The sequence below is a fragment of the Passer domesticus genome, chromosome 5 (assembly GCF_036417665.1).
Source record: "Passer domesticus isolate bPasDom1 chromosome 5, bPasDom1.hap1, whole genome shotgun sequence".
Lineage (NCBI taxonomy): Eukaryota > Metazoa > Chordata > Aves > Passeriformes > Passeridae > Passer > Passer domesticus.
This window is the reverse complement of record NC_087478.1, coordinates 24,557,405-24,569,509: the sequence shown is the minus strand read 5'-3', so window position 1 is coordinate 24,569,509 and position 12,105 is coordinate 24,557,405. Positions and strand designations below refer to the sequence as shown.

Below are 12,105 nucleotides of genomic sequence, written 5' to 3'. Positions count from 1 at the left end.
CTTACTTGGACACAACTTGAAGCTTTTGCAAGGATGCTTTTTTATTTCTAATAGCCTCCTTCATCCCATTTGTTCATGACAGCTCCCTTCTCTGGATTTTCTCAGTCTTTTTGTGCAGGTTGTATGCATTTCTTTTGAGTTTGCAAAAGGTGTCTTTAATCAGTCTCTGTGCCGCCTGTAAAAATGTGACTTTTGTAGCTCATTCTTTTTTCTTCCTTGTAACAAGCTTACTCATTTTTATTCAGTGACCCTCTTTGAGATGGTGGTAGAGATTTTTTGGCTTTTGTTGCCCCTTCAAGGGCATAGATTCCAATCTACATCAAAGTAGTTATTGACTGTGGCTAGAAATTTACTTGGAGTCATACCCTGATATGTCATGTGCTTGTACAAGACAGGCAGAAATATCCAACAGCCCTATTATTTATCTGTCACACTTCTGGGGACATTTTTCAGTGTCTTATGAAGGTGTTCTGTTTCTCAGGTGTCTTTGGGGGTTGGTCCAGAGCATGGATTATGTTTATATCCTGTGTCTTTCTTGATGTCATCTGCCTTGGCCAGTGCTGAAAGGGTCTCTGGGTTGTTTAACATGAATGGACTGTTAACTACCAGATGGGTCTGGCAGTCATTCTCTAATGAGTGGAAAGAAAGCAAAAAGGAATCCTTGAGCTTGCCCAGTAATCTGAAGTGGTCCATATCAGAATACAGCATAGCTGAAGACTTGCTGTGCCTGTAGGGAGGACTGGCCTATGTGTAAGAATTTCCCCTCTGCATACCAATGTAGCTCTGAATAAGATACCAAGAAGCAATGGTAGAGATGTGTGAGCAGCATCCTCTGGAGAGACGTATCACACAGGTCACCAGGCAGGGTCTCTGAGAAGAAATCAAGGACATAATTCTGTTCTAATTCTGTTCTTTACAAAAGACACAATTAATGAAGTCATGTCAAATTTCGGGTCCTTCAGGGTAAGGACCCCTCTGCAAGGATCCACTCATCTTAGGACATTTAGTTAGTGACAATTATCTGCAACTAACTGTGGTGGCCATGCCAGTATTGAAGCAACCTCCTAAGCAATGCAAGCAGTTCTTGAGGTGCCCAAACTGAGGATATGTTAGGGCTATGTGTTAGGCTTCCCCAAGGAAGCTCTATGTTGATGAGGGGCTTACCTGCTGTTCAGGTGAAGTAAAAAGCATGTAATTTGAGATGCTGTAAACAGTTAATGGAGATGACAGCAATTGGCGAGACAATTTCTGTCTTTATTTTTATGGTGACATTTTTGTCAGGAGACTGAGGCTGCATAGGTAGATTACTTTGGAATCATTTTGTTTGCCTCTTTTGTGGGGTTTTTTTTCCCTCTTCATTTTTTTTCTCCACAGTTAGTTTGGCTTATTTATCATAATTGTTTTGATCTGTTTTCTTGTGCTCTTTAGGAGCTCGAGGAGTGTGTGTGTGTGTTCGGTTTCCTGTTCTGTGTTGTTTGTAGGTATGGACTTCACACAGTTTATTGTTTCTTTTCCTCCCTGAAAGTTGTGTGACTCTTTAATTATCTATGTTTTGTTGTTGGTTTTGTTGAATTTTCAATCAATTTATTTAGACAAGATTTTTGTTGTGGGAAAGAAACAGGAGGATCTAGACTTCCACATGCAGATCCAGAATGATGGTATCATTGGAATAAACTGCTAAGTGGCAAAACAACTAGAAAGTTGAGACTTAGTGATGGATGAATGCAAGCTCAGGCAGAAAAGGGGGGTGAGGGTTGTCCTTTATGTGAAGGAACAGTTGGAATGCATGGGACTTGTGTGTAAAGGTTTTGATTCAATATAAGGGAAAAGATTTTCAGTAGAAGGATGATTATGCAATGGAAATGGTTGCCTACAGAAAACAGGTTGTGGAATCACCTTTTTTGAAAGTTTTAGAGATGCATCTGTCTAATATATGAAGTTACCCAGTCTAAATTCAGATGCTTTATGCAGCTGCAACTCATCAACCACTCTGTGATATGGTGCATCATGGCTGAAGGGTCAGGTGCATTTCGACTTTAGGTCTTAGTACGTTATAAATCTCATTACAGGAACAAACTAGATATGTTAGCTCAGGATGATCACCATATATGTGCACTTTTGAAATACTACTTTCTAAAGTTGTTCTACATTCTTATCTGATGGCGTTTCTGAATCCCTTCTAATCACATCACAGGAGAAAAAGGGAGAAACACATCATAATTCTGTAAGTAATTCACAAGACTGCAATGCCATTGTGTTAGGGGTACTGTAGAACAAACTATTTAGGAATAGTTAATTGCTTTCATTTTTTTGTTTATATCCTTCTCCCCCAATTAGTGTGGACTGTTGCAGTTTATTATAATAAGAAAATTCAACAAATGGAAATTGGCTTTTCTCTGAGTTGCCTTAGAATAAATTATATGTTTTCAGAGGAAAGAACAGACATGCCTGAGGATAAAGTAAGGTATGGTATCTGTGTACACTGGATAGAAATCTCTATAAATATGATATTGGTATCGTGCATACTTATAAGATTAATGTCAACACAGGTTATCTATCATGTAGGGGCAAGTCAAGCAAGTTAGACCTGCCTCAGGGATGGTTTAGCCTGTATATCCAACTATTCAGACAACATTGCTGTGGATATTTTGGAAGAAAAGACTGAGGGATGACTTTTCCATGACTCCAGGCTTCCCATTCATTGGTACTGTCTCCATTTTCTCCAGTGTGCTTTGATAGGTACAGGTAATTGGTGTCCTGTTAATCTTTAGGATAAGTAAGACCTAAATGGAGCAACATCTCCCCCCCAGCCCTTCTTCCCCAAGAGGAGTTTTATGCAACCTGTGCATCATTTGCACAGGGGATGGAACATACTGGTAGTAGATGATGCACGAATCCATGTGGACATTTTTCTGTCACCAGGCAATTTCCAGGGCATTTAATATTAGATTTCTAATTATTTTTTGTAAATTTTATTATTATCCTTGGCTTACTTCTTTGCACAGTTACATGTTTTATGGATTAATGAGTATGGGTGTTTTGCATAGGAAATTCCATGCTGTAAAAATTCAAGAATAATTTTTGTAGTATAGAATATAATGTGAACCTTTATAAGTACACAGCATTGAAAAATTTGGAAAATAAGTAGTTGGGGAAGCTTGACAGCTCAAGAATCATATGGGAATTCATTATTTTCTCTGTGCCACGTGAAAAAATATGTGCCTCTCCTAGCTCCACAGAACTTTTATTTGGACCCACTGGTAATGTAGCCTTCATTTGTCTAAGTAGCAATGTAAAATAGTATGTGAAAATAAGCTCATAAGATCATGATATTATGAAGATCTTTTCATTGGTTCATTTAACTTTGGACTGATTATAAACATAACTACTAATTCATTTTGCATGTTCTTGTTAATTATAATGACATTCAGTAGTGCTCATCTGGTTATGAGCTTCTGAGTATCTTTCTATCACAGAACTGTGAATTCCTGGAATCAGGAAGAAAGGAGTGTCTCTTTACTATTTGCAGTTCTGTAGTTTATATAATATTCTTCAAAAATAATATTTTTTGTAGTTTAAATTAATGTGTTGAAGTAGTTTAAATATAATTAAAATACATAGTCTGCTAGATAAATTTACACTTTTTCATGCTTTTAGATTATATACATTATAGGTAATATGTAAGTGATGTATTTTAAAATAAAGTTCAGGAGCCATTGATGTAGTGCAATTTAACACTTGCTCAGAAGTCCTACTATGAATTAGGAGGTTTTTTTTGATTGTGTGAGTCCTACATGATAGAGACTTGGAAGCTACAGATGCCAGTGAATGTTTGTCTTTGAAATACTAGACAGTCTCTTTAGCAAGTCATTTTTCCTTTAGTGAAACCAGTGGTGATTTCAGCTCAATCGCTCTGATTCAAAACAAGCATACTAATAGTAACTATAGATAGCCCTTGAGTAGGTTCTAAAGTTTTCTTGCATGCTTTGGAGACTAGTGCTTCATTAGAATATTTTATACAGATACCCACTTCAAGCAATAATGCAGTTTGAACCATTTTTACTATAGAAGAAATCTGAACAAGCAGGTGTTACCTGAAATAGTGACACATCATGGCAACTTGATCTATCAAATAGGAGAACTGCTTAAGTGCTGTAGTGCACTTTGGTGGGATTATTTACATATTAAAAAATACCAAAGACCACCAATAGGGCAGGGTAAAGAATAAAAGCACATGGTCTCAAATCAAAATATTACCTTAGAGGCAGTGTACAAACATATAACAGGCAAAATTATCCTAAAGATTTGTGATCTAAATGTGGAATAAGCTAAGAGGTGATGGCAGCAAATCAATGAATGAGTTAAAGAAATAGCTTGCAGCACATGGGCATTGTATTTAAGTCAAGTTTCTAAGTCTTTATCCAGGAATGAATTTTACTTTAATTTTTAATATTCTAGAGATTTCTGACATAACTATGACAATTAACATTCTGTCAGGATGCTTTTAAAACTTTGGTTAACAAGGTCTGTGAATCTGTAAATTTTTAAGGTTCAGATGGAATTGTTAGATGTTGAAGAATGGGAACAGATCTCTGTAAGCACTCTCAGTAGGGGACACGTAAACAATTAAAGCGCTACCTGCTGGGGCCCAAGGGATGGAATCTTCTAGCTGGGGTGGGAGGTAGAGAAATGTTGGTGTTAGACTGGAATAACTAGAATGATTCAGATCCAGGTTTAAGGATGCTAACAAAAATCAAAACAAATCAAAGTTTATAATAGAACTAATTTTATTTTTTAGGAATTTTCTGCCTTTGTCAGGTAAACCACACTGAAAAGTGGCATAAATTACACAGAAGTCAATAAATAAGATTCTAAAGATGAAAATTTGCATAGTTAAAAAGAGAATTGGTAGGTAAGACCTGCTATCTGTCTGTGTCCTCTCACATCTAGTTTGTGCCATCCTCACCACTTTAAATATTTCTTATTGATTTCTGAAGAAGTATAGAAATCTAGAAATAGATAAAATAAAATTATAATAATTGAAATTAGTGATTGTGGTTTTTTTCATATTAAGACTAATTTCCAAAAAATACTATAATGAAAAATTTCTTCTGAAAAGGCTGTATTTCAACAAAATGGGTCATGGTTTGGTACAAGATTTCATGTATAATAAGTGTTAGTCCTAGCTTTATTTCTGAGATGAAGCACTATGTGATGTTTGATATACTCCAAGCTAAGAAAACTGATGATTTGAAAGTATCTCGTGTAATGGAGTACAGGAAAAAAGAGAAATATAAAATATTTGCATTTGAGGCTTACATATTATCTGTCAACAAGATGTAGTGTTGAAGAAATAACTGTAATATGTATTTAGAGGTCTAGAATTCAGGTGCACAAGAAACTTCAAAGACATAGGCATAGCTATTTAGAGGCAAAACTGCAACTTTTTAACGGGAAATAGGTCAGTGAGATGAATACTTTTCACTCAGTTGGTTGGACATTTACATTGTGGATACAAGGTGACCACATGACCATCAAGCAAAGTTTCATTGACACAGATTTTATTTTCTGAAAACTTGCAAGAATTGCCACCCACCTTCACCTCCTCATATTTGCCTTAGGTTCCTTACTTGTTTTTTAACATTTTCTTCTCTTTTTTGCTTTGTATTAAGCTCATAAGATATCCTTCTCATTTCCCAGTGCTGTCCTACTGTGCAGGGGTTTCATGTAGTGTTTATTTCTCCAGCCTGTCATTCTTTGCTCTCCCTTCTTCACTCGCTCTACTACAGAGGCTGCCAGGTAGCTTTCAGTTTTCTGGGAACTTCGACCTTCCCAGCAGGTTTTGTTACACTCTACAAACAAAGGAAGAAGTTAGAACTGCAGCTCTTTTAAATGTCCAAACATCTTGTAACAAAGTGTGTATTAATAATGCCAGTTGGAACACAGATTTTTTTTCTTAAACTGTGGGAAAGCAGTCTTTTCTTTAAAAAATTCTACATTCATTTTACTCTTCAGTCTGCTTCTGTCTGACCTTGTCAGCAAGAGAGAATTGCCAAGAGGCACCATTGAGAGGCTGGTAGGATCTACTTCAGAGATAGCAGTTTTCAGGCATTAAGTCTGTGTCTATATTAGTAAATTAAACAATGCCTGGAAATACTTCCCCGTCTCTGCCACAGTGAATGTGTTTGCAAACTAACATTGTTCCAGAAAATTCCTAGACATTTATTTGAGCACCTCCATTAGACAATTTTTGTGTAAGCTCTGTTCCAGAGCATATATGACTATGCTACATAGGTGTAGGATTATCCTACATCCTACACAGGTGGAGGATTATCTCTGCTAGTTGATTTCAGGAAAGAGAAATGTGCTCAGGAATAGACGTAATCTAAATGTTCTACAGACCTCATGTTCTTTGTTTCTTCTGCCTTGTCCAACCTTCTGTCTTCATTGCAGTCTTCCAGTCTCAGCTTCAAAGCTGGTTTTTTTTTTGTTTGTTTGTTTTTTTTTCTTTTCTTTCTGCTTGTCCTTTTGTCCTTCCTAACATACATACAGATTTAAATTTTATCGGCATGCTGTCTCCCAGCTTCTGTCCCTTCCTTCAGATGACCCTGTGAACTTACTGGTGGTGATATTGTGTGTAGTTCTCTGCCTGAAACAAACTACTTCAGGGAAGCCTTCCTTTTGTTTGCCCTTGAGTACTGTAATAATAAAAATAGAATAAAAATACAGGACTAGAATTTGAGTGATGCCTTAGCTGTCACTCTGCTGCATGGAAGAAACTTGGTGAACAATTATATTACTTTGTGGACTACATTTAATCTTATTACTTGTGTAAGAGAACAAATTAGAGGGGAATAATAAGGCCAGATTCTATGTTGGTTTTGTTAAATGATTCTGAATAGCTGTAAATATTTTTCTCTGTTTTGTTAGGATTGTGGTACTAGAATTGATCTTGGACATCACTTCAGTTCAAGGTTGAAGTTAAAAGGTCTTTTTGAGGCTTAGAAGAAGCAGGTAAGTACAAGTCAATCGTCATAAATGGAAGAGGTTTGTTTTTTTTTTTAACTTAATTTTGTCCCAGAATTGCTGTTCTTGCTTACCAATCCAAATTCAAACAGCTGTCTCTGCTTCCTCTGATTCACTGAGATGTATGACTGCTTGTGTTGTGACTAGATAGCAGACAATATCTGATTCATTTAAGATTTCCCTACATACTTTTTCAACTTCTGCCATGAAAATAGATGAAACCATGGTTCTGTCACCAAGGTCTCTGGAACTCTGGAGTTAACTTACACTGTACAGTTCCCTTACATCAGCTGTATTAAGAGTATGATAATTAGGCTAATTTATTTTGAAAATTGTTTTAGACTGTATTTCTTGTGAAAAATAAAATTTTAAAAGGCAAATACACTATTATAAATAGTGAAGAATCCCTGAATTTGGATGTTTGGATCTTCCTATTTTCTTGAAACTAGGATGATGATCTTTATTCCTTTGGTAACCAGGAATTCCACGATGTCAAGGACCATGAGGTCAAGCCTTGTTTCAGCTGCTTTGTGTGTTAACAGGCTGAACCTGCTGGGACACACACTGTCAGTGGGTATAGTGCCACTGGGGCCTTGGCATGCCCACACTGAATACCTTGCTTTGCTCCAGACCTTCACAGCTATCCTCAGTGAATCATGTGCATGTGGCTATCAGGTCTTTTTAACTCAGACTGGAAAAGGAGATCCTGAAGGAATTAATATAAGATGAGACCTTAGCAAGGCAGTCACATTTATTTTGGGTTTTTCATAATTGCTATTGCAACAGCAACAACAAAAAAATCTGTATGTTAAGTGTTGTAGTTGTTCATATTCTACATTTCCTATGGAGGTATAAAATTTTTTGAGACTATTCCCAGAACTTTTCAAATTCAAAATTTTTAGGCAATATTTTAACATATAAATTGCAAAATATGGTCAATTGGGCCTGATACTAAATTTTTAAGATACAACTTTCAACAGAGTACAACAAACTTATCATAATAGCAGCCAGGCCAAATTCTTCTGCGTACCCCAGGAAGTAGAAACAAGTATGTAAATTCAAATAATATGCCATCTGTAGTACCTTCTTAAGTATTATGAGATATTCTGATATACCTCCATAATATTGGTATATCCATCTTAATGTATTGATGCCTCTGAAAGGAACGAAAAAGAAGCTGTTCCACAGGAGTTAATGGTGACAACAGTAATTTGTTCTGAAACTTCGTTTATAACACGTTTTTTGAAGTTGTACCCTCTGTAAGGAAGCACAGCCCTTTTTAACTTAGTTCCAAGTAGTGTAAAAGAAGACTGTTCTGGTATGTGTTTCACTGTTACTGGGTAATAAGAAAGGAAAATTACTTTATTCTGATTTAACTTCACCTTTTTCCATGGAGTTAAGGCACTGGCTGGAAGGCTACAGCATGAATATGGTGAAGCCAGGAAAAGAAGAAAGGTTAGGTGTAGCAGTGTTGTAAGTCAAAGGAGATACAGCCCCATACAGGGAAACTGTAAATAGTTCTGGTATCATGTGCAAACCTTTATATGACTATTTGTTAGTATGTAATAATATATTTATTTGCAAAACAGTGTTTTTTTTCTTTCATTCTTCAGTAGAAAAAACAATGAGAAACATCAGATTCTTTGCTTTCTATGTAGCAATGGGAATATGGCTGGATTTCTGTCACATATTTATTTGTACATGTCTGAATGGTGTAACTTGTATGTAGTTATGTTAGATAGTTTTTTGATAGTGTCAGTATTTTGAAAAGCTGATAGAAACTGGAGTTGGATAGAAACTCTAGTAGTTGAAATCTGTTGAGTCAGCAAGAGTATTCTTGTTTTTAAAGGATATTTTCTCTGGAAGTTTACTATGTAATGGCCAAAATGCAGCGTAACTGACTTGTGCATCTCTGATATTTTGGCAGTATAATTTTATTGAATTCCAGTATGTCTGAAACTTAAAGCATATGAAAGAAAATAACTGCTGTTCTGCTTCCTCTATTATTTTCTTCCATAACTTTAAGTTAAATATGTTCTATAAAAATGCTTTCTATAAAGGAAGCCAAAATATTTTTGGCCTTTTTTAGCATTGGTCTCTATTTCTTGCAATATGTGAAAGTGGAAAAGGAATGTTTTTGTAGTCAATGAGGAAACAGTAGTAAATTTTGACTGCTAGTTCTTCTGTAGGTATTTTGAATTAATAGGTTCTTTTATGGCAGGATATGGTGTGTTTGAAATGATTGAAAACTGAGATTCAGTCATAAATGTAGTGATAGATATGCATAAAAATAAAATTGCAATTATGAATACATTTTTAATCAGCAGAGAAAAATATCTGTTTGGTTTTTGTCCTCTCAATAGAACACTTTACTCTTTAGGAACAAGTTTTGGAAAAACTGAGACAGAGCTCAGAGAAATGTGAAAGCAGAGAAAAAATGTTCCCTTTTTTGACTGATGACTTAAATAGACAGTTTTGAGACTGTTAGTGATACATTTACATGTATGTTGTATGAGTTACTCAGGCTTTGAAAAAATGCTAAATAAATTCTGGTATTAATGATTATTTAATTGATCTAGCTCTTATGTGTTGTCAGTTTGGAGGAGAGGAGACATTATGCTCGTTCCTGTTTATTGCTGGTACTACAGAAAACAAAAACTGAAACATCACAGCTCGTGAACATGTATATGCATACATTTTGTATACTATTAAATGTTCAGTCTGTATGCATATGTTTATTTTGCAGAGGGCAAACATAATTATACTGTTAGATTAGTACAGAAGAATATCTAATATAGGTATCTTGCATCTGCACTGAAATTCACTCAAGAGTTATGTAAAAACTCATTGCTGGTGACCATGTTGGTGACCAACATGTGAAAGATAAGATGTTTTCCACTGGCTGCCTCATGGCATTAACTTTGTCCACAATGAAGTGAGACCTTTCACGTGTCTGCTCAGAAGGCAAAGGAGTTTTAATACTTCTTTAAGTGAGTGAAAGGAGGGTATGCAGAATAATGCTGAGAGAGAAGGATGGTATCTGGTTTGCAAGGAGTAATTAGATGGTGTTTGATGGGCTTTGTATTTAATATGGTTTCTAACAGGAAGAATCTGAAACATAAACAGTACTTTATGCTTTAATGGAATTGTATTAGAACAGAGACCCTATTTATTTTAGAATTTTGAATTAGCTTTCCAGGGTGATTTTGAATAGCTGTAAATTGGTGATCTGGGGGGAACCTGAAGTTAACTTTTGTCAAAAAGTAATGCACATTGATAGGATTGAATTTGTGACCTGGAAATATGAGGCGGTAAATTTTTCCTATGATTATACATAACGTCAAACTATGGATTTAAACTGGCCAGCTTTTCAATTCAACTAAACAAAAAGTACAGTCTTAATGGTCTGATTTGCTGGGAAGAGCACTGTTGAAATAATCTGTTCTTTACAGCCCATATCAAAAATGAACTTGCATCAGTTATTACAAAGTTTGTGCTTTGGGAGGTATTTTTGTAGCATCTAGGAGTAGTGATGCTCCACATTTGTTGGAATTAGTCGTTAATGATACACTCTTGAAAAATGAGTTATTGCTTAAATACACTGATTTGTGGTTTCTAGCACAGAAATTTTTAAGGAAAAACTAGTAGAAACCTGATGGGTTTTCTCAGCTGTATGAAATGAGGAGAAAATGGTGTGCATCTTAATAATTTTATGATCCTTTTTCCTATGTGACATGAATGAGAGAGGTGAGAACTCTTAATTTTTAACTGAACTGAATTCAGGTTTCTAAACGTGGCCTGCTTGAGAACAGAGGACCATTACTGTAGTTGTCATGTAAAATGAAGTTGGAGTCTGAATCTCCTTTTTAGCTGTCAGCTTTATTAAGGCGCTACTGGTGTGTTGAACTAGGCACACACATTATATAAGCGGTGTGTGGTGGTGTCTGGGGGGAATTTTCTCTCTCTCCACTGCTGCTTTATTAGGTCTTGCTCACTCACTCACTGTTGCCCTGTCTCTCTCCAGCTTTCTGGCTGCAGCTCACAGCACTGTAGGTCTAATGTAGATTGACGCCTTTGCCAGAGGACTGATTGAAACTTGTGTCTCAGAGTTGCTAATGCTCACTCAACCATTTTATTGAAGATAAAGTAAATAAAATAGATTGCCATATGAGAATTCTCTGAAATCAAATGGAATAATTTGACAGGTTTAAGCCCATGAAAAAGCCTGAGCATTGAAACAGATGGGAATACTTTTTATGCACAATATACCAGGAAAAGGTGTCTACTGGCTTGCTGTTACACTGTTAATGGCTTTTACCAAAATTATAATTGTTGAAAATATAATTTCCATTGGTGTTTAAATTGTTACTTCTCTCAAACAGAGAGATTATTTTTAATATAAAAGTAATGGATATACTGATTTTATTTTCATATTGCTTCTGATTCTTTAAGAGAGTGGTGACAGATAACCAGTCTCTTAAAATGTAATTTAAAAAAATAAGGGTGAGTTTAATATTTGAGAAAATAATTCTGTGAAATGCAAAATAGATTGTTACTTTATAGGTTATTAATAATCATTAAGTGACATAATTTTGAATATTACAGATAAAGCTACTAGAAAAAGCCCTAAAATTTCTAAAAGTATAGCAGTACAATACACAAGAACTACGAGAAGCTAAAGTTCTTGTGACAAACTGCTCAGAATAATGGTCAACAAGTCCCAAATATTCTCCACAACATTTTTATTTTATAAAGAATTTCTTTGGATAAGCATTGTAGTATGTCTGTGCTATTTTCAGAAATAAGACAATATGTAATAATATATGACTAAAGACACAATAGATGACATATGACTCTATTTTTTTTAATCTGGATGAAAATGAGTATTGGTCTTTTTGGTCACATTAGTGGACTCCTTCTTACTAGTTGGACCACTTCTTCCAGAAAGCAAGACACACCAGTGTTTTAGTTTAATTACACTAATAATTTAGTATAATAAATTATGTCAAACTCAGAGTTAATAAAGGAAATAAATACAAAAGAAGTTAAAAAATATCAGCAAAGTTGGCACATGCAGCC

The 12,105-nt window shown here is 35.4% G+C and overlaps 1 protein-coding gene across 11 annotated transcripts in view; it reads left to right on the top strand.

Moving 5' to 3' along the window:
- The window catches only part of FOXP2 (forkhead box P2), a 402,834-nt gene that overhangs the window by 111,473 nt on the left and 279,256 nt on the right, over positions 1 to 12,105 (top strand). For all 11 annotated transcript variants that reach the window (XM_064422362.1, XM_064422357.1, XM_064422356.1 and 8 more), the window contains one exon: positions 6,931 to 7,014. The gene's annotated coding sequence lies outside the window, so the exon portion shown is untranslated. The remainder of the gene's footprint in view (positions 1 to 6,930; positions 7,015 to 12,105) is intronic.